A 23,811-nucleotide genomic window follows, 5' to 3' on the forward strand; every position below is an offset into this window, starting at 1 on the left:
GTCCTGGATGAGTTGAGTTTGTGGCATTTGGTGGCCATCTAGGGGCTTATGATGAAGAGGGTGTGGCATTGTGAGGGGGAGATATTTGGACTTATATATTTGTGTCCTCTGCATATTGGTGAACTTGGAGATTGTGGTTGCTAACAGTATGGCCAAGGGATTCAAAATATAGGTTGAAGAGGAAGGGAGATAAGCAGGATCCTTATAGTACCCTGTATTTGATTATGGTGGTGTTTGATCAATAGGGGGCCTGTAGACAAAGTGTGTTCTGTCAGTGTGAAAGCAGCTAAACTAGTCAAGAACAGTGTCTGATAGTTTCATCCTGTGGGGTCTATTTTTGGAGGGTGGTGTGAATACTTGTGTTAAAATCTGCAGAGATTTAAGGAAGACTATACGGGCTGTTCGTCCTTTGTTAATGATGTATTGGAGAGCCTCCCAGATGTGAAGTGCAGCATTCTTGATGCAGAGTCAGGGGTGGAAACCTTTTAGAAAGGGGTTAAGAAGGTTGTTTATTATAATGTGTTGTTTGAGTTGGATTGTGACAAAGTGCTCCATGATCCTGGTGAGCTATGGTCTGATTGTGATCAGACAGTAGTTCCCAGGGAGTGTGAGGTAATGGGATGCTTTTTGTCTGTTTTTGAGTGAGGATGGGATGTTCTGATGTGAGAGGCATGGGTTTATGATGTTGATCCAGTGTGTACCCAGGGTGATGATGCAGCTAGATGTAGTCTGAGCCGGGTATGCATCATCCAGAGAGTGTGCTGGTTTATTTTCTTGGAAGGGTGATGAGAATGTCATGGTCAATGGGGTGGAATGTGTCCCATATGTTGGAGGGTTTGGGAGTGGGGGTGGAAGAGGGACTAGCGGAGAGGTCATGTCTGATGTTGTCTATTTCGGAGTTGAAGTAGTTGACGAGGGAGTTGCATACTGAGTTGGATGGGGGATAGTTGAGGTGGTGGGCGTTTTGGAGAGTGACTTGACGTAAACATGTTTATATGGATGATTCGCGTGGATTGATGCTCCTGGGGGTAGAGGCCAGGTTTGGCACTGCATATGGCCATCTTGTATTTTGAGTGGGGGTCTTTAAGGGGTGTACTGGTGGATGGGCATGAATTATTTTGCTAGTCTATTTCTAGGCATCTTGCTTCCTGTTAAGGAAGAAGTATTAGGCAAGATTGTATGTAGTAAGCCTGTGGGAGCCTACACCAGCCTTGTCCTCTTGGCAATAGATAATCCAACTATTGGTATAGGTCACAAGTTGGTGGAGTGACTGAGCAGCCTGACTTATCTCAAGAGTGGTAAATGTGAGCTGTAGGGATGCAACATAGAGATTCACAACGACAAGTATCCAAATAAAACTTATGCTCAAGGTTTTCTAGTAAAATAATTATTTATTTATTTAACAGTCAGTTTTAAAATAAGCTTTCCTTAGTAAGGGGCAATATGCTACACTAAAATACACTTCGAATACACTTCCTCAGATTTAAGTCAAGTAAGTAGATACCCTTTTGGGATGTCTCACACACACTTCCTACACCCTGAGGTGACCTCAATTGTTGGGACAGTGGGGACATTGATATATCACTTTTGACACGTAAAATGCAATACTGAGGTTGTGGAAAAAGAAAAGGTTAGGGAATTAAAAAGGTTAACAAGTCTCTGAACAGGTGAGTACTTTATGATTCCCCAATGCAGTATAGGTTAACCCTTTCCCAGCAATGCAAGTAACGTATGTACCACCTATAAGGGACCGTTAAACACCGAGTCAATTGGCCAGAAGAGGCTTCAGGGAGCCAGGACAGCCAATGTCACTTGAAACAATATCTAGGGAGCTGAGGCTCTTCTTGTAGATAGAACAAAAGTCTTGCACAATGTTATATAGAGAGTTTGTAGAAAAGGGTCACTGTAAGGCTTGTGAAAGCAAAGCTGCAAACAAATCTTCAGAAAAAGCTATTGACAAGCTACAGACCAAAAAGGTAAGCACCCCTTTAGTCAAGACAGTACCTTAGGTTGGAAGAAGAGGATCCAGCTGGCTTCAGTCCAGGTTGCAGTCCTGCAGTCCCTGGGTTCCTGGGCCTCAGTTATGGAGGCAAGAGGGAGGACGTCCGGAGAACTCCTGCACTGCAGTTTGAAGGTCAGCGGCGGCAATGGGCTCTTTCCAAATCAGCAGCACTTCGCGGTTTCAGCTACCTGCAAATAGCACAGCTGCGGTTCTAGGACACCTTCTGGGCTTCCCTTGCTTCTGGGGTCCATCACTCTGTTGAGGTGGCTCAGGCTTGGGTCATCCTGCTTTGGGAGGGTCCTCAGGATCTTCCTGGGGCTCAGGTCTGGCTTAAAGATGATGCACTCGTTTCTGGTGTTCCTGACCTGGCACTCGGTTCCAGCAGCAGCAAGCAAGTACAGCCAGGAGGGAGAGGGGTTCCAGCAAAGTTCATCTTGGAGTCAGTTGGTCCCACCAACCCGAGGGAAGAAGTGGTCCGTTCTGGGCTTTACTCGTTGTTACAAAATTCAGAGCTTCAGCACTGCAGCAGGCCTTAACCAGGCAAACCAACAGCCCAGGAGGGTGCAGCAAGCTTCTCTTCCAGTTTCTTGTTTCGGATCCTTTGTCCAGTGGTCGACTCTGTCTTCTGTTCAAGAGACCTCACCTTTTATGCAGGTTTCTCGCATTCATTCGCAGCACAGATGTCACTCACACAGCAGGGTGACTGTCCTCTAAGGACAGTCAGCCAATCACCTTTGGGTGCATTCAGGTAACCTTCGAGTCTAAGGACAGGGAGTTTTGGGCACCTCCCTTGCTTCCTGCCCTGCCAGACAAACTGGAGCCTGAGGCAGGCTTCAACATTGAAGCCTGCCAAAGACAAAATGAAGAAAGGGGTCAAAATTGGTTTTGCACGCAGAGTAAAATCAAAGAAAGACCTTAAAAGCAAGGAATGGTGATAAAAAGAAAACCGGGGCCATTTTGACAAAACGGGCAACCCTGGGTGCAATACTGCAGCTGAGGATTCAGCCTGCGGTAAAAACGCATAATGGTAGGAATATTAAACCACTTCCACCAGCCATTAAATGTTGTGAGGGTAACATAGAAATTGTTATATGAGTGGGTAGGGAAAGGGGCTACTACGTAACCCACAGTACTTCCATATAAGATGGGGTGTACTGGATATACATAGGAAAAACAGGTAAGTAAAGTCAATTTCACTTCACTACTCTTGGGAACAGTACTTTACCCAAGATAAGGTATTTAAACCTTTAGAGAAATCTAAAGGCCTTCTCTGTGGCTCTGCACTGAAGGTGTTGTGTGTCACAATACAAAAGGTGATGCTTATGGAGTTTGTCAGACTTCAAAACCAAAAGAAACAGAGTCCAAATCAGATCAAAAATATATGAGAGAGTGAGAAAAAGGTCTCACCCACTCTAGGATAAAAAATCAAAAGTACCAAAGTCCAGCCAAAGAGCTCAGTGTCTCTAAGGGTGAAGGGAAATTATCACAGAAATGAGAATTCTCCTTAACAAGAAGGCATTGAACCATGGCTGGTGTGGTGGTTGTGAGGTTTCTGTATTTTGCCAATTTATAAAATGGTGTCAAAAGCGGCCATCTCTGTGTTGGTGCTGTTTGATCATAACATAGAAATTGCTCTTATTAGTACATAATTCATGCTTTTGAGGGCAAAATATTGGATTCATCATCAATAACTTTATTTGACCATAAAGCATTAAAGTCAGGTCACCCCCCAAGAACTGATTTACTTCCTTAATCACTTTGTAGGCCTCACCAGTAAGTGTAATGGGGCTGCAAAAATAAAAATAAATAAAATGCAGGGCTGCATTTGAGCACTGCCAGAGTTGTTAGACATATTAGAAATATCTGGTGCTGGTACTAGGTGCATTTTGCGTCGGATTGTCAATATTTTACAGTTTGGCTGCCCGGATGTCAGGAAGCTGCGTAGCAAATCATGTGAAGGACCGCAGGGAAAACCAGTCTCTGGGCAGGTGATGCTGCCATGCTAGACCAGTGCAGATCGAAACAGAGTAGGAGTGGGAAGCACTGGAGTGGGAAGCACTGGAGCGGGTGATCAGGAAAAAAACATGGATGAATAGCAATTTGGATGGCAATTCTATGCAATAACAGTTCAGTGGCAGTTCAGTACAGTTTGGTTCTATGCAATTCAGGTAGGCAGCACAGGACACCCGTCCCCCTCCTCCGTTGTAGCTTCTCACGTCATCTGAGAAAAGTGCTCTGTCAACTGATTGGGCCTCATTACAAATATGGAGGTAGCCATGACGCTTTTAACGGCATGGATACCCCCATAATGGGTACCGGGTCCGGGTTCCTTGAATGGGGAAATGCCAGGCCATTCCGACCTTGGAGGTCTTGGAACCCGGACCTGGTACCTCCCCATTCCCATTTGAGCCCCCATAGGGCTCAATGGGAATGGGGAGGATGCTAACAACGGGCCGGTTAATGACGGGCCCGTTATTAGCATCCCGGTCTTCTCGCAGGACCCACTAAGGATGTCTGGTTTTACCAGGAGTCCTTAGCGGGACCCGCGAGCAGACCTCGTAATGAGGCGGTAGGGAGTTGACGGCACCGGCAGCTCTACTGGCGCCGTTAACCCCCTACCGCCTGGGTCGTAATGAGGCCCATAGTCTCTCTCCCCTGTATACAACACGATTCTGAGGGTCCTTGCTCCTGCTTCAGTGCACCCACAGGTGCCAAACACCCTGCAGTGTGCCCAACACCCATGCCCTTCCCCCATAAGCTTCGCCCAATGGGCTCACAGAGCCTGGCTTGTCTTCCTGGTGGGCGGGGCTTAGCTGCAGTAATGGCGAGCACCAAAGGACAATCCTGTGACGGGGAGTGGGACTCCCAGCACTCGCACCCTTTCCCCTGTGGGCTTCGCCCAGTGGGCTCACAGGGCATGGCTTGTCTTTTCTGGTGGGCGGGGCTTAGCTGAAGTAACGGCGAGCACCAAAGGACAACCATGTGACGGGGCACGGGTCTCCCAGCAACCGCACCCTTTTCCCTGCAGGCAAAATATTGCTTTCTGGGTCTACCAAAAGATTCACTAATTCAGACTTTTAAACAGGAGATACACTTGTTGTAAATTCAAGCCAAACTTAAAGCAGCTTGCTTAAAACTGGCAGCAAGGTCGGCTACTGCAGGTTTGATCATCGTGCTTTAGATTGCATAAAGATGTGAATTAATGTTGCCCAAAATAAACATATTGATGCATGCTTTTTATAAAATATTTTTTTGTAGAAATAACTCATCCCAAGAGACGAGTGGTAGAAAACAATGAAATTCAGTTAGGCACAAGTCACGTAGCAAAAGAGATTGAGGCGCTTTTTGGGCCAATCGTCATTAAACCAAGATGGTCTTTTGGCAGTAAAAGACTGTCTAGCCCCTGCACATGAGAGAAATTCCTAGGGGAGAAGATGTTAAGAAGTCACGAAAAAAGTATTATATGCATATGAAGAACTACTGAATGTCTGCCGGACAAAATACCATTGTACGCAACACACAGTCCTTAGAGACAATACTCCAATAAAGCACATGCAATCCCTTAAATAAAAGCAATAGTTGACTAGTTTGTATACCAAGGAGTCATAATACAACTGGCAAGTCCATACAATACTCAAAATCATCCACTTGCCACTTGCCAAACCAAATGGTACCAAATGGTACTTGGGTAAAGGGTTCTTCACACAACCTTAGACTCAGAGAGTTTCAGATACACCTAATTTACCACATGGGGAAAAGCACTATCTCTTGTTTCCAAAGAAATCCTTAGGGCTACAAAAAAAACCAGGATCATTCTGTCTAGACGCTATCGCCCATTCCAAATAAGGCTGAGGAAGGACTGTGCTTGTCGTCAGACCCTCCCAAAAGGAACTGCAAGTTTGAACAATGTCCAGCGTAGAAGGAAGAAGAGGATGCTCTGCGGGGTGCAAGAAGGGGAACTGAGGCGTCCCTACCCAGTCCACTGTGCGCAGGCCGATTGGAGAGCTGGGGAAACAGAAGTCCTGACACAGGAAGCAGCCTGACAGTGTGGTTGCGCATAGACCCATCACCGGCCCAGAACAAAAATCTGCAAAGTGGCCGCAGGTACCGCTGAAGCAGCAGGAAAGCAAGAGAAGCTAACAAGGACGCCGAAAGTGCCCGAGACCGCCGGATGAGGAACGACAGAGACCCAACATGGGCTTTTCGGGTTGTAAAAGGATACAAGAGAAACCTCAAACCAAGGGCCTGAGACCCACATTTAACACAGAGGAATACAGTAACCAATAGTACCTGGCAGGAGAGTAAACCAGATCTATCAAGAGTAAGGTACAGAGAAGAGAGCAGGGTCTGGAACCCACCATCAAAGGAGAGCATCACTAGTCATCGTCTTCATGTCAGTACCTGGACTGCCATACCAAATCACTAAGGAACTATGGTACGGGTCTGGGTCCACATCGACCAGAGTGTATAGGAAGACCAGGAGAAGGGAGACATTCCCCCTGGTTTTGTGAACTATGATGAAAAGTCGGAGAAAGGCCAAGGGAAGGGAGACATCCCCCACAGTGTTAAGAACTGTGAAACTAAAGCCAAAACAGGCCACGGGAAGGGATTCATTCTCCCTGGTGTTGTGAACTGTGAAAGTAAAGCCAAGAAAGGCCAGGGGAAGGGAGTCATTCCCCCTGGTGTTGTGAACGGTGAAACTAAAGCCAAGAAAGCCCAGGGGAAGGGATTCATTCTCCATGGTGTTGTGAACTGTGAAACTAAAGCCAAGAAAGGCCAGGGGAAAGGAGTTATTCCCCCTGGAGTTTTACACTGTGAAAGTAAAGCCATGAGAGTGTGCGAAAAAAAGCCAAGGAAGACCAGGGGAAGCGAGTCATTCCCCTGGCATTGTGAAATATTGAAACCAAGTGAAAATAGAATTCAGGGGAAGGGAGTCATTCCCCCCGGCATTGTGTGGGGGAAAACACTGAGGGCCAGACATCAGGAGAAGGGAGCCATTCTCCTGGTGATTGAGTTTTGAGTTTACAAGGATGAAGCCAGTGATCCAAGTGAAGGAAGTCATTCCCCCTGGAGACAGGAAATAGTGATCTTTTCATGCAAAGACAGCAATCATTTGTTTTGAAGTACTGAAACGAGCGGAAGGGAGTCATTCCCCCTGGTGAGAGACTTGCAAACAGAAGTATGCCATCTAGTCCAGGAGAAGGGTGTCGTTCTCCTGGACCATGCCCCAAGAACATTGTACAACTTTAGTTTAGTAATAAGTGTAAGGGACAGAGATAGGGATGTTTTGACACAGGACGGTAGACTCTTTATAGTTGAAAAGACATCCTGATAGACCCATTAGCGCTTTAGTTGAGGCAGGGAAACCCCTCGTAGATGCAGGGAAAAATAGATGTTCTCTTTAAGTTGATCTTAAATAAAAGTCTTTAGCAATAACTGTGCTGCCTGTGTGTCATTCTCCTCCTTCTGCACCCTTACACATCTCCAGCAGTTAGGGCAGCAGCAAAAATACTGTAAGCTGCCAATGGGTCAGGTTTTTCAGGCAAAACTCTAAGTGACCATCGGCTGGTCAGGCTGGGGATATATCTTGAAGCTCATAATCTCTTTTCCAATGGGAGTTTGGGAGAGCGAATGGGGATATTAAACAGATCCTGGTGGACATACATTTTGCTTTTGAGGATAACTGGGTGGATGACATGCCTTTTGTAATGAGAAGTATAAATAATTAACCATGCAAATCACAATGCGACGCTAAACCAGTATATGAAATTATGAATGGCACATCAATGTACATGCCTCGCTTAAACAATGCTTCAAGTTCATTCACCAGGCCAGATCAACTGCTTGTCACAACACTACTGAGAGATTATTTAAAGGTGGATAGCGGGCTTGTGGCTGAAAAGAGCATAATTAGGGTGTCTGCGATTTTTGCACATGGAACACCTTTGGTGCTAAGTACCGGCAACCAGTGCAGTTTGTACATACCACCAGCAGCCAGTTCTGGAGCTCGTTTTCTTTCTTTATTGTCATTTTTTAAAATATATTTAACCACCGGAACATTTATGACACCAGCAGCAAGGTAGCCTGTTAGCAGTCTGGTTAATTTGATATCCATCTATCCGCATTTACTAAACAAGACGGACGTTCAGGAAAAAGTCCATGCAACCGCAAAAATTCACCCACTTCCCTTGGGTCATTGTTGTGTAAAACAGTACAGAACGTTTAGTGGACCTACCATGCAAATGTTAATGCACACACCCTCAGTGATAGATGAATCAAGAATTGAGGATGACACAAAGTAGTTGCAGCACATGGCTGATCACGTCTGTTTTGTTAGATCATTTGACACATTTTTGATTTACAAAAATATCCCAGCAGAGCGGATTATCAAAACTCATTGGGAACATTGTGCAGGTCCATTTTCAGATTCATACCCTGAATTTCAATCGCAGTTTCCCTATATTATAATGGGGCCTTATCACAAGGATAACAATGACTATAATTTCACTGCACTGCCAAATGATGACACCTATTGATCTAAAGGCACAGTAACATTTGATAGAATGTTTTATGCTAACATGACAGAAGAATACTAGCGAGACTCAGTCTGTTTGAACACAACATGGGTGGGATTCTTGGCAAGTACATGGAGATGACAGTTTCGGCCTAACTTCTAGGTTTCCTGATGACATGTATTTTCTAACTCATACCCATTTGCAGCCAACCTGTAGCAAGAACAGAACATCAATTTACCCATATTGAGAAACCTGGGAAGGCAAGATAAAAGAAAGTCAATTGCAATCACATAAATAGTTACACAATCCAGGAAAGAGACAAAGGGGCTGATTCTTTGAATTATGAGCGCCGAAAAACGGACTTTGTGTGCCATTCTGCCCGCAAATCCCTGTTTCACAAATGGGGATTTGCGAGCAGAATGGCGCACACAAAGCCCGTTTTTCGACGCGCATAATTCCATGAATCAGTCCCAAAGTCCTTGTAATTCTGGCAGGATGCCATCTCTGCTATACAGCTGCTAGAAGATTATACCAACAAGTGGGTTTCTATTCTATAGATGAAACTTCAATACACTACAACAAGGCATCTACTTCAATAGAGATAGCATTGTGGAAATGTGTGTATTACTACTATACACCATGATCTATCCATAATAGGCATTGACCAACAGGCCTCTGCAAATATTTTCAAAGTGACTACCGTTCTAGATACATACTCAAGTGGTTCTACAGATTGAAACTCACAGACATTTCTCATTCAAATCAGGGAGATCAATTTGTCTACACAAGCAAGAAAGCTGTCCTATCAGACACTAACTCACACTGTTGATTATGAAGCACTTTTTTCACCATCAGCCTGTGCTACAGATGTAGTATCTTGGACAATCCATGGGGTCTTGAACATCCCAGTACCTATAAAAGCCACTGCAGCTCATTTTAAAATAAAGCAGAACATGCCCTGAAGGGACTGCATATACTTTCAAGTATGTGCAAACAGGCCTCTTTTGGGCAATTTCCATCATTTGCACTGCAGAGTGGCGCCAGACATTTATGAATGGCAGGTAGCATTGACAATGTATTCCTATGGAAGTTGCCTTTTTTGCTAGAATTAAAAGCAGGCGGATTCCATAGGAATCATTTGGTTTTACAACTGCATGAAAATGTCATGCTGGTGTAAAACCAAGTAGTCTTTGAAGGCGGGGGAGAGGCAGAAACTCATGTTCCTCCTTTCCCATTGCCTGCAAATACCACCATAAATCCCCACAGCATGAACGAAGGTGCTAAGGCAGGCATAACACCTTTATGCCTGTCCTTAGCACCTTTATTTACACTATGATGGCTTGGAAAATGAGTAGTACTCTGTTTTGCTAAGCACAACACTCTTGGGTTACTCTACATCGAGTAGAGAGTTACTGAATAAAGGCGTTCTATGGAGTTCCCTACATACCCGCCTGTGTGGCACAAGGATATTTAAGCATCAGTCCTTCAACACTGCATTAGCAGATTTCAAGTTTAGTGTCATTTTATCATAAGAACACATCACTGTGAACTGACATCAAAGTCTATGATTTGTGCCATGAGTGCTGTAAGGGTTGAGAAATGTGTGAGTTTACATAGAGAAATTGTGGCTTCAACTTAATGGAAATTAACTGGACTACCAGTGGAGTCAATTGAAATTATACTCACTAGCTAGGCTTGGGTTCACAAACAGGAGAAACAGGTGGACGAAAATGAGCTGAAGGGAGGTCCTAATGCTTTATAAACTGGCAGCACAAGATAGCAAGACACCACTGCACAGAAGTAGCCAGATGCACATCACTCCCTATCCAGATGGGCCAGAATATAGAGTACCCTGGTGATCCCACAAGACTTGAATGCCTGGGATAGGATAGCAAGCAGCTAATTGAATGGACGTGCCCTGACTCTAGCACTAGATCAAGGGCCTAAATTGGACACTTTGCTAATATTCAAAATTTTGTTTTGTAATGCTTGCTTCAATAATTTGGAGGAAAAACTAAATTGCAGAGCTGTACTGCTTTGGAAATGATAAGCCTTCAGCCTGAGACAATAAACTGCTCGCTGGGCTAAATCTTGATTAATATTTTGGGGGCTGAAATAAGCCATTTGTACTCTCGTTTTGCAACATATTCTTTTTATTTTTCATGGTTGCAGCAATAAGGGCACCGTGATGTATTTTTGTTACGGAAGCCCTTCAATCACCTCTGTGCTGGTGACACCCTGGGACAGATTCTGAAAATATTGTTGGTGCAACCAATAGATTTTCTAGCAACAGGAGCAGTTCACTCCACAAAGGACATCTGAAAGATCACATCGTAGATGCCAACAAAGTCCTTTTCATTTGTCAGAATCCTTCTCCCTCATCATACCTTCCCCTTCCTCATCACAGTCTTCATCCATCATAGGCTTTCTCATTCATCAGTCTGGAACAGTCCTTCTCCATCATCAAGTCATTTTGCATCATAGTACATCTCCTTCATCATTGTCTTTTTCTTTCATTATATTCCATATCCTTGGTCACAGTGTTCCACCTTCATCACACCCGTACTCCCTCATCACAGTTCTTTGTCACAGTCTATCTCTTTCATCTAAGTCCTTTATCGCAGTCCTTCTCCTTAATTATGGTTCTTTATTACAGTCCTTCACATTCATCATATCCCATCTCTTTTACCATAGTCTTTCACCACAACCATTCTACTTCATGAGTCATTCATCACAGTCCTTCTCCTTCATCACTATCCTTCTCCTTTGTCATAGTACTTTGTCACAGTCCTTAATCAGAGTCATTTCCATTCAACAGTCCCTCATCAAATTCCTTCTCTTTTTATCAGTCTTTCATCACAGTGCGTCTCCATAATCACTGTCTTTCTCCTTCATCAAAGTCCTCCTAAATCTCAGCCTTTTGCTAGATCACAGTTTCATTTGTCTCAGTCCTTTTCCTTCATCACAGTCCTCCTTAGTCACAGTCCTTTGTCATCAAAGTCTATTTCTTTAAAAACAACACTTCTTAACAATCCTTTTCCTTTATCGTATTCTTTGTCCTTCACCTACATCAGTCTTTTGCCTTTGTCAAAGTACATTTCCTGAATCCCAGCCATTCAAAACAGTCCTCATTTGTCACAGTTTTTCTCCTTCATAAGTCATTGAGCACAGCCCTTATCCTTCGTCCTTGTCCCCATACATCATCATAGTCCTTCTCTTTCAACACAATCCCTCCCAGTTATTTTCCCTCATAAACGTCTTTATCACAGTCCTTCTGGTTCTTCGTTGTTCTTCTAATTTGTCCATAGTCTTCCCCTTTCATCAGTTTTTCTCCATCTATACAATCTTTCAACTTCATCACAGTCCCTCATCACAGTCCTTCTACTTCATATCAGTTCATCACCATTAACACAGTACAGATTCTTTGTCATAGTCATTTGTCACAGTCCTTCATCGGATTCCTTGTCCTTCTTCAGTCCTTCTCATTTGTTACAGTTTTTCTACATAAAAGTCTTTCTCATTCATCAGTCCATCTTCATAGACCGTCTCATTCATCACAGTCCTTTCACAAAGTCCTTCTCATTTGTCACAGTCATTCTGCTTTGTCATATACATTCTTCATCACATACCTTCATTATAGCCTGTCTCTTTCATTACAGCCCTTAAACACAGCTATTTTCCTTTGTCACAGTCCTTGTCTTTCATCAGCCCTTCTCCTTCATCATATTAATTATTTGTCAGGGTCTTTCTCCTTCACCAGTCTATAACAGTCCTCCTCTTTATCAGACCTTTGTCAAAGTTCTTGTGCTTCATTTCAGGTCTTCTCATTCTTCACAGTCCTCCTTCATCACATTCCTTCTCCAAAGCCTGTGTGTATCATAGTCCTTCTCTTTAGTTGTAGTATTTGTCCTTTAGTTCAAGCCTTCTCCTTCATAATAGTATTTCTCTTTCATCATCGCGATTCACTTTAATCAAAATTCTTCTGTTCTTCATTACAGTCCTTGCCTTTCTTCATAGTCCTTTGCCACATTCCCTTTCTTTCATCACAGAGCTTCATCACAGTCCACTCCTTCATATTATTAATTTTCTTTCTTTATAGTAGTTCTTTTTCATTATAGAACTCCTTTGTCATGAGCCACTTAGTGATCGCAATCATTCTCTGTCGTCAAAGTTCATTATCATAGTCCTTCCCCTTCATTGCAGTCTTTCTCCACAGTCATTCTCCTTTGGTACAGATGTGTCTATCTGTTTGCTACCTGTTTTACCCATGTATCCTCATGAATTCCCAAGACAATACTTTACAGTCTTACCAGCATACCTGTTGTCTCCATAACAATTGCAGTCCTTTATCACAACCCTTCTCATTAAACACGGTCCTTCTCATTCATCATTGTCATTGTCCTTTGTCTAATCCTTTTTCACAGTCCTTCTCTTTTGTTGAAGCCTTTGTCATTTTTGAGTCTTTTTCCTTCATCACAGTCGTTCTCTTTCATCAGTCCTTCATCACAGTCCTTCTTCATCACAGTCTCCTTTGTTATACACAGTTCTTCTTCATCAAAGTAAATGTCTTTCATTATGGTCCTTTGCCACAATTCTTCTCCTTTGTCATTGTGCATATTCTTCTCATTTGTCAGTACTTGCATTTTGTCAAAAGTCCCCCTCATGCATCACAGTATTCATCACAGTCCTTCTCCTTTGCCAGTCTTTTTCTAACCTATGTCCTTGGCCAGAGTCCTTATCTTCCTTCAGAGTCATTTTCCTTTATTATAGTTATGTGTTTCAGTCCTTCATAAGAGTCCTTCACCATTGTCTCTATCCTTGGCTTTTCACAGTCTTCCTTCATTGTCATAGACATTGATCACAGTCCTTCTCCATCCTCGTGCCTTCAGCACATCCTTCTCATTTAACAAAGCCCTTTTCCTTTTTCACAGTCTTTCTCCTTCAGCACAGTCATGTTCGTTCAATGCAGATTTATGTTTCAGTCCTTCTTTTTCACCACAGTCCTACACCAATGTTTTTCTCCTTTGAAATAGCCTTTCATCACAGACCATCTCCTTCATCAGAGTCAATCTCCTTCATTCATATATTTGTCATTGTCAGTCATTTGTCACAGTCTTCCATACTTATAATCCTTCACCACAGTCCTTCATCACAGTCCCTTTACTTTGTTAAATTCCAAGTACTTCATCCAATCCTTCATCCTAATCCTTCTCCTTTATCGCAGACCTTCATCACAGTCTTGCTCCAGTCCCCTTTCACAGGGCTTCTCCTTTTCAGTCCATCATCATAGTCCCACTCCTTTGTCACAGGCCTCTGCTGCAGTCCTTCTTTGTAACATCCCTCGTTTGTCACAGTAATTATCCTTCATCACATCCCTTTCTCACAATCCACCTTCATCACAGTCTTACTCCTTTGTCATAATCCTTTGTGACAGTCATTCATCACAGACTTTCTCCATCGTCTCAGTCCTCAGCCTTCGCCAATACTTGTTCTTAGTCACCATCCTTGGTCACAATCCTTCTCCTTCATCTGTCCTTCATCAGTCCTACATCACAGTTTGTGTCCTGCCTCAGTCCTTCCACTTTGTCTATGTATTCCTCCTTCATCAAATTATTTTTCATCTCAGATCTTCTCTTTGTCACAGCCCTCCCTCTCCAAAGTCAGTTTGTTTCATTTTAGTCCATCATCACAGTCTTTCACCTTTGTCACAGTCCTTGTTCTTCTCATTTGTCAGTCCTTCTGCTTTCTCAGAGTCCCTCTCTGTCAAAACAAATATTCATCACATCTTTCTTTGTCATAGTCCTTCATTATAGTTTTTCTTCTTCAATAAAGTCCATCCCCTTCATCACATTTCTTCTTCATTGTCACAGTTCTTTTGACAAGGTCCTCCTTCATCACAGTCCTTCCTCTTCATCATATTTCATTGTCACATGGCTTCTCCTTTGTCACAATTCATCTCTTTCATCACAATTCTGTATCATAGTGAGTCTTCTTCAGCATAGCCCTCCTCCTTCATCAAGGTCGTTTTTCTTAGTAACAGTACATCTCCTTAATCCGAGTTGGGCACAATCTCACAGTCATTCAAAATAACAGTCTTCCTTTCTCTGCCCCCTCTCTCTCACTTCATCTATCTGCTCTTCCTTTCTGCAGCCATGTGACATCTGTTGTCTCTGGAACTCTCGGTCTCTATTGCTCTCTTGCTTACTATATGTTTCTTTCATTATCATAATCATAATCATTGTGTTGCTGTGTTGCAAAAGCCATTATAAAATAACACAATACAATATCATCAAAGAAATATAAACCAAAAATATAATAGGTACAATAAGATGCAAGAAATTGAAATCACACATTCCACACAAAAAACAGCCCTCATGTCCCTTTCTCACAGCTCTTCCTATTTCTATATTAGCAAGGCCCACAAATCTAAGTAGAACAAGCCCTTCTTCTTTCATGCCAAGCCGCTGTGAGATATTGAGCCAGCACTTTTGTCACCTCTCATCTTTAGTGGAAGTGCATTATTATTTCTTATACATTTAAATATCATTTGATTTCATGCCAATATAAGTCCCACGCTGTCAAGCTCTTCTACAGGTGGCAGTACGACCCGATTACTCTTTCCAGGATGTTCCCAGACATAGCCCCAGTGTGCTGGCATGGGTGTGGGGAAAAAGCCAATTACTGGCATATGTGGTGGACCTGTCACAAAGTCCAGACTTATTGGTCCGAGGTGCTTAGTTGGATCAGGGATGCGGGGGAGGGGGACTACCCGTTGGACCCCATACTGATGATTTTTGGCCTGCAATATAGAGATGAGCACTGGGAAAAGGTACCGGCCTTGATACACGCCCTATTGCTGGCTGCTAGAGTGGCTCGGCCAGGACCTGGAAAAGACAAACACTCCCAACGAAGAGGGAATGGGTGACAGTGGCCAAGGACATTTACTTCATGGACAAACTAACGGCCGCAATACATGGCTCTAGTGTACAGATTACAACCGACTGGCTGCGTTTCATGGAGGTGTTTGTCAACTCAGAGGACAAGTCTCCAGGGTAATTGGACACCTCCACCCGGCCCATAACTACCTTGTGCATGGATCCCTATGCATGGGAATCTGAAGAATCGATTATACATAGTTGGCCCCGGGCCCGGCTGGCGCTGCCCAAAAAGAAGAATCACAAATTGCGGACTCTGAGTTCCCGAGAGGAGGGGCAGAGGGGGGGGTGAAAAGCGTTAAAGCCTTGTGTTTCGAATAAGTTTTGAAGTCATTATGGGCATGTGCCCGATGTATACTACATGCATAACTTTGCTTTTTCTTGCTCTTGAAAAAATAATAAAAATTGAATTTAAATATCATTTGACATAAAGAGGGAAATTATCAACTTCTGTCTCCAGCTGAAATAAAGCAGGCATAAGACTAAGAAGTGCACCACGGGTTCAACCTCATTGACTGGGAAGTCCTAGGATGCCTTGCTCCACTTAGAAGATAGATAGTTCAAAGGTAGGCATCGCAATCTAAATGGCATAAATAGCTTTCTGGTGCCCTTTTTTGTGTTTGAAGCTGCATAATACTCCATACCTTATATATTGTTATGTTTCTAATACCAGAGCAGAACTTGGCATTTGTCGTGTCTACCCAACATTGCCTCCCTTCTCACAACCCAAAATCTCTCCATCACTTCCCTAAGGGATTGCATAGTAATTGGAGGTGGAGAATCCTACAGGGTTCCTAAGGGTTCCTAAGCCCAATGCATACAAAGGTTTCCCCACTGATGTCAGCTGTGGGATCTTCATGCAAGCATCCGGTTTATATTCTTAAGCATTTGTGGTACCCCATAGCCTAATCCAATATGCAATTGGTAAGAGGGTGATATGATCAGTGATAGGACACACTGTTCTTTAGACACAGATGTCCACTCAGAGTTACGTTCACTAATGAAAGAAGGATTCTAAGCAAGAAAATTACACCTGGACACGGTGCATAGCCCCAGACCTCAGCACCGTATATATCCACAGGGACAGACTTTCATCAATAGACATTAATTGCCTGTGCAAGGGATCCTCCACCAAACCTATGGAAACTCAGAGACCCGTCTGGAGATTGGTCCAGTTTATTGCCACCCTTTCCAGTTGCAGGCCCCACCTTGCTTCATTATCAAAGCATATGCCCAGGTAGTTAGACACTATTTCTAAACATCTATAATTTACATAATAAATCTTCCTTGGGTATTTAGCTGTGCAGATCACCATAGTCTTTTCTTTGCTCATTATTGACTAGCTTCGTGCAAATGCAAAAAATGCAGCCAGTAGTTCAAGTGAACTGCATGTCATTTTCCACAAAAAGCAGGAGCAGAATGTCTTGGCTTCCTACCCAGGGACATTAATTTTCTGGCCGACAAGAACCTCCTCTAAATTATTATGTTATAGAGTCTACCTTAGTTCTCCATTCAGGACTTATCTGACACATTACTATTGATACGTGCTTTTATTATCTTGACGTACCCTTTCCTCACATGTTTCCTCTACAGTGACTCACACAAAAACTCCTTATTAACAAAGTAGAAAGCGGATTTAAGAACTACACAACTCCTTCTCCACGTTTCCTTCACCTCAGTGGGAAGGAAGGTGCCGTTGGGATGGAAATACTGGAAATGAAGGCTAAGTGAAGGCTAAATGGAGAGTTTGGAAAGTGGCTGGATATTGAAATCATAAAAATATGCTGTAAGCCCGGGTGTCTGCAGCCACGGGCCCTGCTGGGGACGGAAAGGGTTTTTTGGGTAGAAGCCTGCTCAAGCCAGGACTTAGCTAGCCTCCCTCTTTACTTGAATTCTGCTTTCACAGATAGGCACCCTTTCACCCATTGCCTATCCATTCACAGAGGAGCTTCAGTTACCTTATATGACCAAGGAACATTGCTGTTGTGGACCTGTTGACTGTCGTTTTGTTATCTATAGTCCCATTCTAGCCCAACTCATAACTCACATCTGCTTTCTCACAGTCAACCATTCACCCATTCCCTTTATGCTCACCTACCTACACTATCTTGGACTGCACACTCTTTTCCTTGTCTTCACTTGACTATTTCTTCTATCCTTCATCATGCATCGTGACTACGCCCCATTCCTCCTTCTAATAACTCTTCTCCTTCCCTTCTCTCATAACATTTAGCCTCAATTTGGACTAACGCCTGCATCACTCTCTGGCTTTGCCATCTTACTGCTTCCCACTTGCACTCACACCCCTGATATATGTTTCTCTCATTGTCCAAAATACTCCAACCTCATCAATTCCTCTTGCCTCCCGCACAACACCTGCTCCTCTCCCCACCTCCTATCACTCTTTCACTTGGCTTCTGGAATGCATAATCCCTCAGCAACAAGTCTTCCTACATCACGGATGACTTTGACTCTTATCACCTTCAACTTTCACTTCTTGCTATCACAGAAACCTGGATCTGTCCTCTCTCTGCTACCTTCTCCCACTCTTCCGGACCTTTCCAGAAGGACAGCAGCGTGGGATTCTTAATCAAAAGGGTCCTCAACAGTGCCCCTCTACCGCCATATGACATCAACTCTTACTCTTTTGAATTTGCCACTATTCACCTACTCTCTCCTACTCCTCTCACTGCCCTGGCTCTCTATCGGCCCCCTAGTCCTCTCAACTCCTTCTAACCTGATCGGACCCTTCTCTTTGAGTCACTTCCTACTGACATCTGAATTGTCATGCTGTGGACTTTAACCTCCCCAAGCCCTCTGCAGACACCTGTCTTGAACTTACCTCCCTTCTATCTAACTTCTCCATCTACTCCTTCCATGATGAGCCTGCCAACTATGGAGGGAACTTCCATTAGCGTGGCTTTCTCACTAATAAACTCCCCTTATCTGACTTCTCCATTAACTCCTCTCCCTCGTATCACTCCCTGGCTCAGTTTAACAAAGTGTTCACTCCGCCTTCATCTCCTCATCTCCCCTCTTAATTTCTAAGAGGAACTTCCGGTGGGACTCTCTTGCCCCTTGCCTTGATGATGAGACGACCTCTCTCCTCTTCTTCCTGCCTCAGGTTTTTCTGACTTTCACTATGCACTTATGAATCCATTTGACCAACACTACACTGGTTGCACACGCTCAGCTTCCTTGCCTAGACCTCATCCTTCCGTAACCTCTGAAAATCCTTCGCTAAAAACAAACATTTGCCATAACCTATGACCCTGGCACAACTTAAGGACACCTCACCTTCTCCTAGCCTTAAAAGTTACCTTGTTGCCCTAATCTCTGTACTGGACTCTGACAAATATTCCTACTTCTCAAACCTAATCCCCTCTCTTCGCAATAACACTGGGAAAATGTTCATCTTCATATCAATCATTGATCACACCTCCCAAGCCAATATCTATAGCCTCTTCCCTTTCCTCTAATGACTTTGCTCACTACTTTTCCTCTCAAATCTCAAAAATGTGTGACACTCTCACACCCCTCCTCTCTCTTACTTCACTATCCTACTTTTGTCTTCCACTTCTCCCTAAGACCTCCCCTTCTCTAGACTCCTTCTTCAACCCCTTCTATTGAATCAGCACCCATCCTTCGCAGTACCAACCTTTCTTGTGCTCCTATCAACCCTTTTGCTCCCCAAATGGTTAAAGATTTAGGGCCTCATTAGAACCCAGGCGGTAAGTTCCCTACTTTACCACCATGGTGAAAACTCTGTTTACACCATGGTGGATGGCGGATTTACTGCCCCATTCCAAGGTGAGTGGGGCGGTAAATCCCCATTCCCCATTTACCCTTCCCCATTCCCATTTTTGCCCCATAGGGCATAATGGAAATGGGGAAGGCGCTAATTACGACACCGTAAATTACGGTGCTGTAATTAGCACCAAGGCGGGTTAGCGCCTTGCATTTTAACGGCTGCTAAAAGCAGGCGTTAAAATGGTAATCAAGTGTTAAGGGTTAACGGCGCCGACAGCGCCGTTAAACCCTTAACTCCTGGGTTGTAATGAGGCCCTTAGTCTCAATCACTTGCCCTTATCTCGCTGAGCTCCACAGCCTCTCTCTCTCCACTGGACTCTTTCCTGCCGCCTCCAAATTTGCTACTGGCTTACTTCTATTGAAGAAACCCTCTGCTGAGCCGAACGTCCGTGCAAACTGTAGCCCCGTTTTTACCCTCCTCCATTATTCAAAAGTCCTTAAGCGGGAATCTTCCACCTGATCACTAAGAACCTTGAGGATAATGGCCACAGAGATCCACTTCAATCTGGCTGCCATGGTAAACACTCCACCAAGACTGCACTCTCTCTCAAACTTTCTCTCTAATTTTCATCACTCCAAACTCTCTTCTATACTCATTAGTTTGGACCTTTATGCCGCTTTCCACACTGTCAACCACTCATCTCTCCTTTTCACTCGCCAGGAACTTGGGTTTAACAAATCCGCTCTTTCCTGGATAACCTCGTACCTGGAAGGTCAATCCTTTAAACTTTCTTGGAACTCTCCAACCACTGACCACACCCCTTACGCTGTTGGTGGCCCTACATCAGTCCTTGGACCACTACTCTTCACCCCCTATGCCTCTGCCCTTGAAAGACTCCTCGTCCTTTGGCTTTCACTATAAGCTTTTTGCTGATGACACTCAGATATTATTCTCCTTTCCCTCCTTCACCCTAGCCATCTCGGAAGGTATTATGAACTGCCTCACTGCAATTCATCACTAAATTGCATTTCATTCCATACCTCCCTTCTCCTCTCCTATCTCCTGCCCGACTGACCTCTTGTTCCCTCACCCAATGCTTACAATCCTAGGGTCCTCTTTTATAGCGACCTATGATGGAACTATTCATCATCACCACTGCCTCTGGTGCTTGTATTAACCTCGCCAACATTCAGAAAATGCATTATTTTTATATTAATTACTCTACAAAAACTCCACTCTTCTGCTCAGCAAACTTGACTACTTTCCAAGCCTACTCCTTGGATTCCTCTCTTCTCTTTCCTTCTACTAGACAAATTCTCAACTTTGTTAGCCACACTCTCAACAAACTACCGAGATCCTTGCCCACGTCTACCTACCAACACCATACTGGTTGACTTACCATGCACAATTGCTCTCTATTCAGGTTTCCTCTTCTAGTCTACAAAGCTATCATGGTCTTGCTCCTCAATGCATCTCTGATTTTATCTCAGGTTACTCATAGTCTTGTTCCCTCTAATCTGTCTATGCACTCACCCTCCGCATCCCATATCCTCCCTGTGCCTCCTCTAGGTTCTGCTCATTTTCCCTACTCGCACTGCTCCACTGGAACCATAACAATCAAAGCCAGTCAACTGGAGATCTCTTCAAATCACTGCTTCAACTTTACTTGATATGATATGATATGATATGGCATTTATAATGCACCTATACACAAGTGTTTCAAGGCACTTGCTAAAGCAGGAGCTCTCTCCCCCTCTCCCTATCCTCCCTACTTCACCCCACTCCTGCCTCCAATGACACTTAATAATCTCATAATAGTACTCATCTTTAGTTTGAAGCACTTGCCCCCTTATTTTAATATTACCTTTGTAAGTCATTTGCTTTCTCATGTATATAGTTTTTTTTTCTATTTGTTTTTCAACTGGTATGTGTCCAAGTCCCTCTTTTTTACATCTCTTTAAACTGGCTCACCACTTACTCTCATGTGTGGGCTATTGAACAGGCACCCTTCATGGCAATGCCTCCACCATTTGTAAATGTGTTATTGTAAGTCTTTTTTGATCAGTAATAGTATGGCTCTGCTTGAAATAAATTCAAACACAAAGAAATAAAATAAGTGGGAGTGAGGACGAGTGTTCCTGGCGAATTCGAATGGCAATTATTTATTTATTTTTTCGCACCAGACCAGAGTCTGTTTTCACTCCATTTTGTTGCTTCTACTGACAGCCTATAACAACATCCTGCCTGGCAGAGCCGTGGCGGATGAGGACGAGTGTCCCTGGTGTTCGCGGTGTGGCGTGTGAAGCCTATGTGCGCAAAGAGGCTCCCACTGCGGCTGTGAGTGCAAAAATCGGATTCGTTATTGAAGAGATTGGACGAAGGTACTCCTGTGACACGTGAGTTTGACATAGACATGTGCCATAACACCTGCCGGTGACCAGCTAGACAAGCTCTTCCATTTTGCTTGCGTTATTCACGGTGTCCAGTCAAAGGATCTAAAACAAAAGGATCGAATACAATAGGGTCGAGTCAAAAGGACCGGAAAAAAAGGTTGAATGCCTTTTTTTAAATGTATATTTTTGGGGAGGGGGTTTCGTATAGGAAAAAAAAGTGTTTTTTTACATGAAAAACGGGAGTTTTGGGGGGGACCCCCGAAAAAAAAGAAAAAAAAAATCGACCTTTTTTTCGGTCCTTTTGACTCGACCCTATTGCATTTCGATCCTTTGTATTCGATCCTTTCACCTATAACCGTTATTCACACAAGACTGTATTACTCACCACTTACTCATTATTACTATTCATACGCCATCAGAAATGTTGCAATGCTGATTTCATGATGCCTACCCCCGGGGACCCAGACCACGTCCAGCAACCCCGGAAGCAGGCATCAAGTTGTCCTAAGCAAGCCCAACAACCCCTGCTAGGGGCTATTTGGGTCCAGTCCTGGCGCCTATGGCGCCAGGCTCATATGGAGAGTCAGTCCTGGTGCCATAGGCGCCAGGCTCATAGAGTAAAACTTACCTGATGCAGACCATGCTGCAAACTTACCTAATGCAGACCATGCTGCAAGAGCTCCAAGCCAAAAGAGGCTTGGAAGGGACTACTTTACTTAGGGACTATTTTTTACTCGGGCGGGGCTGGGGAGGAATACTTACCTGGGACTACTTTGGTGGCTATTTAAGCCACGCCCAAAGAGCAGCACACGCTTTGTGTTATTCTGCATCCAGCAGCGTAACGCTCACCGTGCCTGCAAGTCAGCATCCAGCCTTCTGCCACGCCCGCCTCGAGTTTGGAGCTCCTAGAAAAAAGGAGAAAGAAGGAGAAAAGGTTAGAACAAGTGCAATACCTTTAATCCTTACCTGAATTCCTGATCCATCGCGCCTTCGAGCTGGAAGAAAGAAGTTATTTTATGCGCGTCGCTTCACCTGCTGCAGCGCCGCGCTGAACTCACCGGTCTTCGCAGCATCTTCACATTCCACTGCATCCTCCTGCATGCTAAGGGGAAACAAAAGGACAGCAAGGTGAAACAAAGGGACTAACAAGGGGAACCCTCCTCACCACAACAGCCTTACCTGATTTTACACCGGAGGTATTATTCCCCAAGACTTACTTTCTCTCAGTGCCTGAATAAGGGAGAAAGCAACAGGTTACATATTGACTTTATTTTATCGAACTGTGTTGGAAAATACAAATCCTTACCAGAATACTACCGGTTTCCACGAGGAACTCTTCATTAGGGTCAAGCTGCAACCTGCAAGGAATCGGACAAGAGTGAAAGTCAGACTTTGGAACTCTTACGAACTTTATACTTACGGCGTCTTGCCGGGAATCTCGGAGTCAATATTGTTCTGGAACTCACCAATTCCTTCGAGCCAGTGAAGCAACTGGTTATCAACGCGCCCCTGCGCTCAATGCAGGATGGAGAGCTCATCTTTTCAAACCATCAGGTGAGACTATAAGAGGGGACATCAAAGGCGATCTGTGGGGAGAACAGCGGGGTTGGGGGGATTTACGCTCAACTCCACGGGTGGTTAATTCCCTTTCTCCATTTGCAGAAGAATATTTCTACGGGCCAAGCAAACGAAGCTAGGTGGGCCAGTCCAGTCCATCATCTCGGCCCTAGGCGTCACATTGGTGGAGACCGCAGCTGTCCAGTTCCGATCGATGCCTCTGTGGGAGCCAGGTGAGCATAACAGAACGCGAAGCCTACCCACAAATTCCCACCCGCGCGTTATGGATACCTCAGAGACTGACCAATTGGCCCAATTACTAGGGAAACTAAGGGCTGAAGTGCATTCCGCCCGTCAAGAAACCAATGCTCTTAGGAGAGAACTGATTTTGTCAAAGGAGCGAACTGATGACCTTGCTAGGCAACTATTACAAAGCCAGGCTGGACAAGCACCCCTACCTGGTTCCGGGGGAAATCCAGCTCCTGTGTTATCGAGTAACCCTGTGCAAATAAACCTACCAGGAAATATTCCATTAGCTCCACCGAACGCTTTGCCGGAGATCCCAAAAGGTTTGCCGTGTTTATGAACCAATGCCGCTTGCACTTTTTATGCAGACCTGGAGCCTTCCCAAATGATCAGCCAAGGTAGCCTTTGTATT

Source organism: Ambystoma mexicanum, chromosome 1q, assembly GCF_040938575.1.
Source record: "Ambystoma mexicanum isolate Mex_15411 chromosome 1q, UKY_AmexF1_1, whole genome shotgun sequence".
Classification (NCBI taxonomy): Eukaryota; Metazoa; Chordata; class Amphibia; order Caudata; family Ambystomatidae; genus Ambystoma; species Ambystoma mexicanum.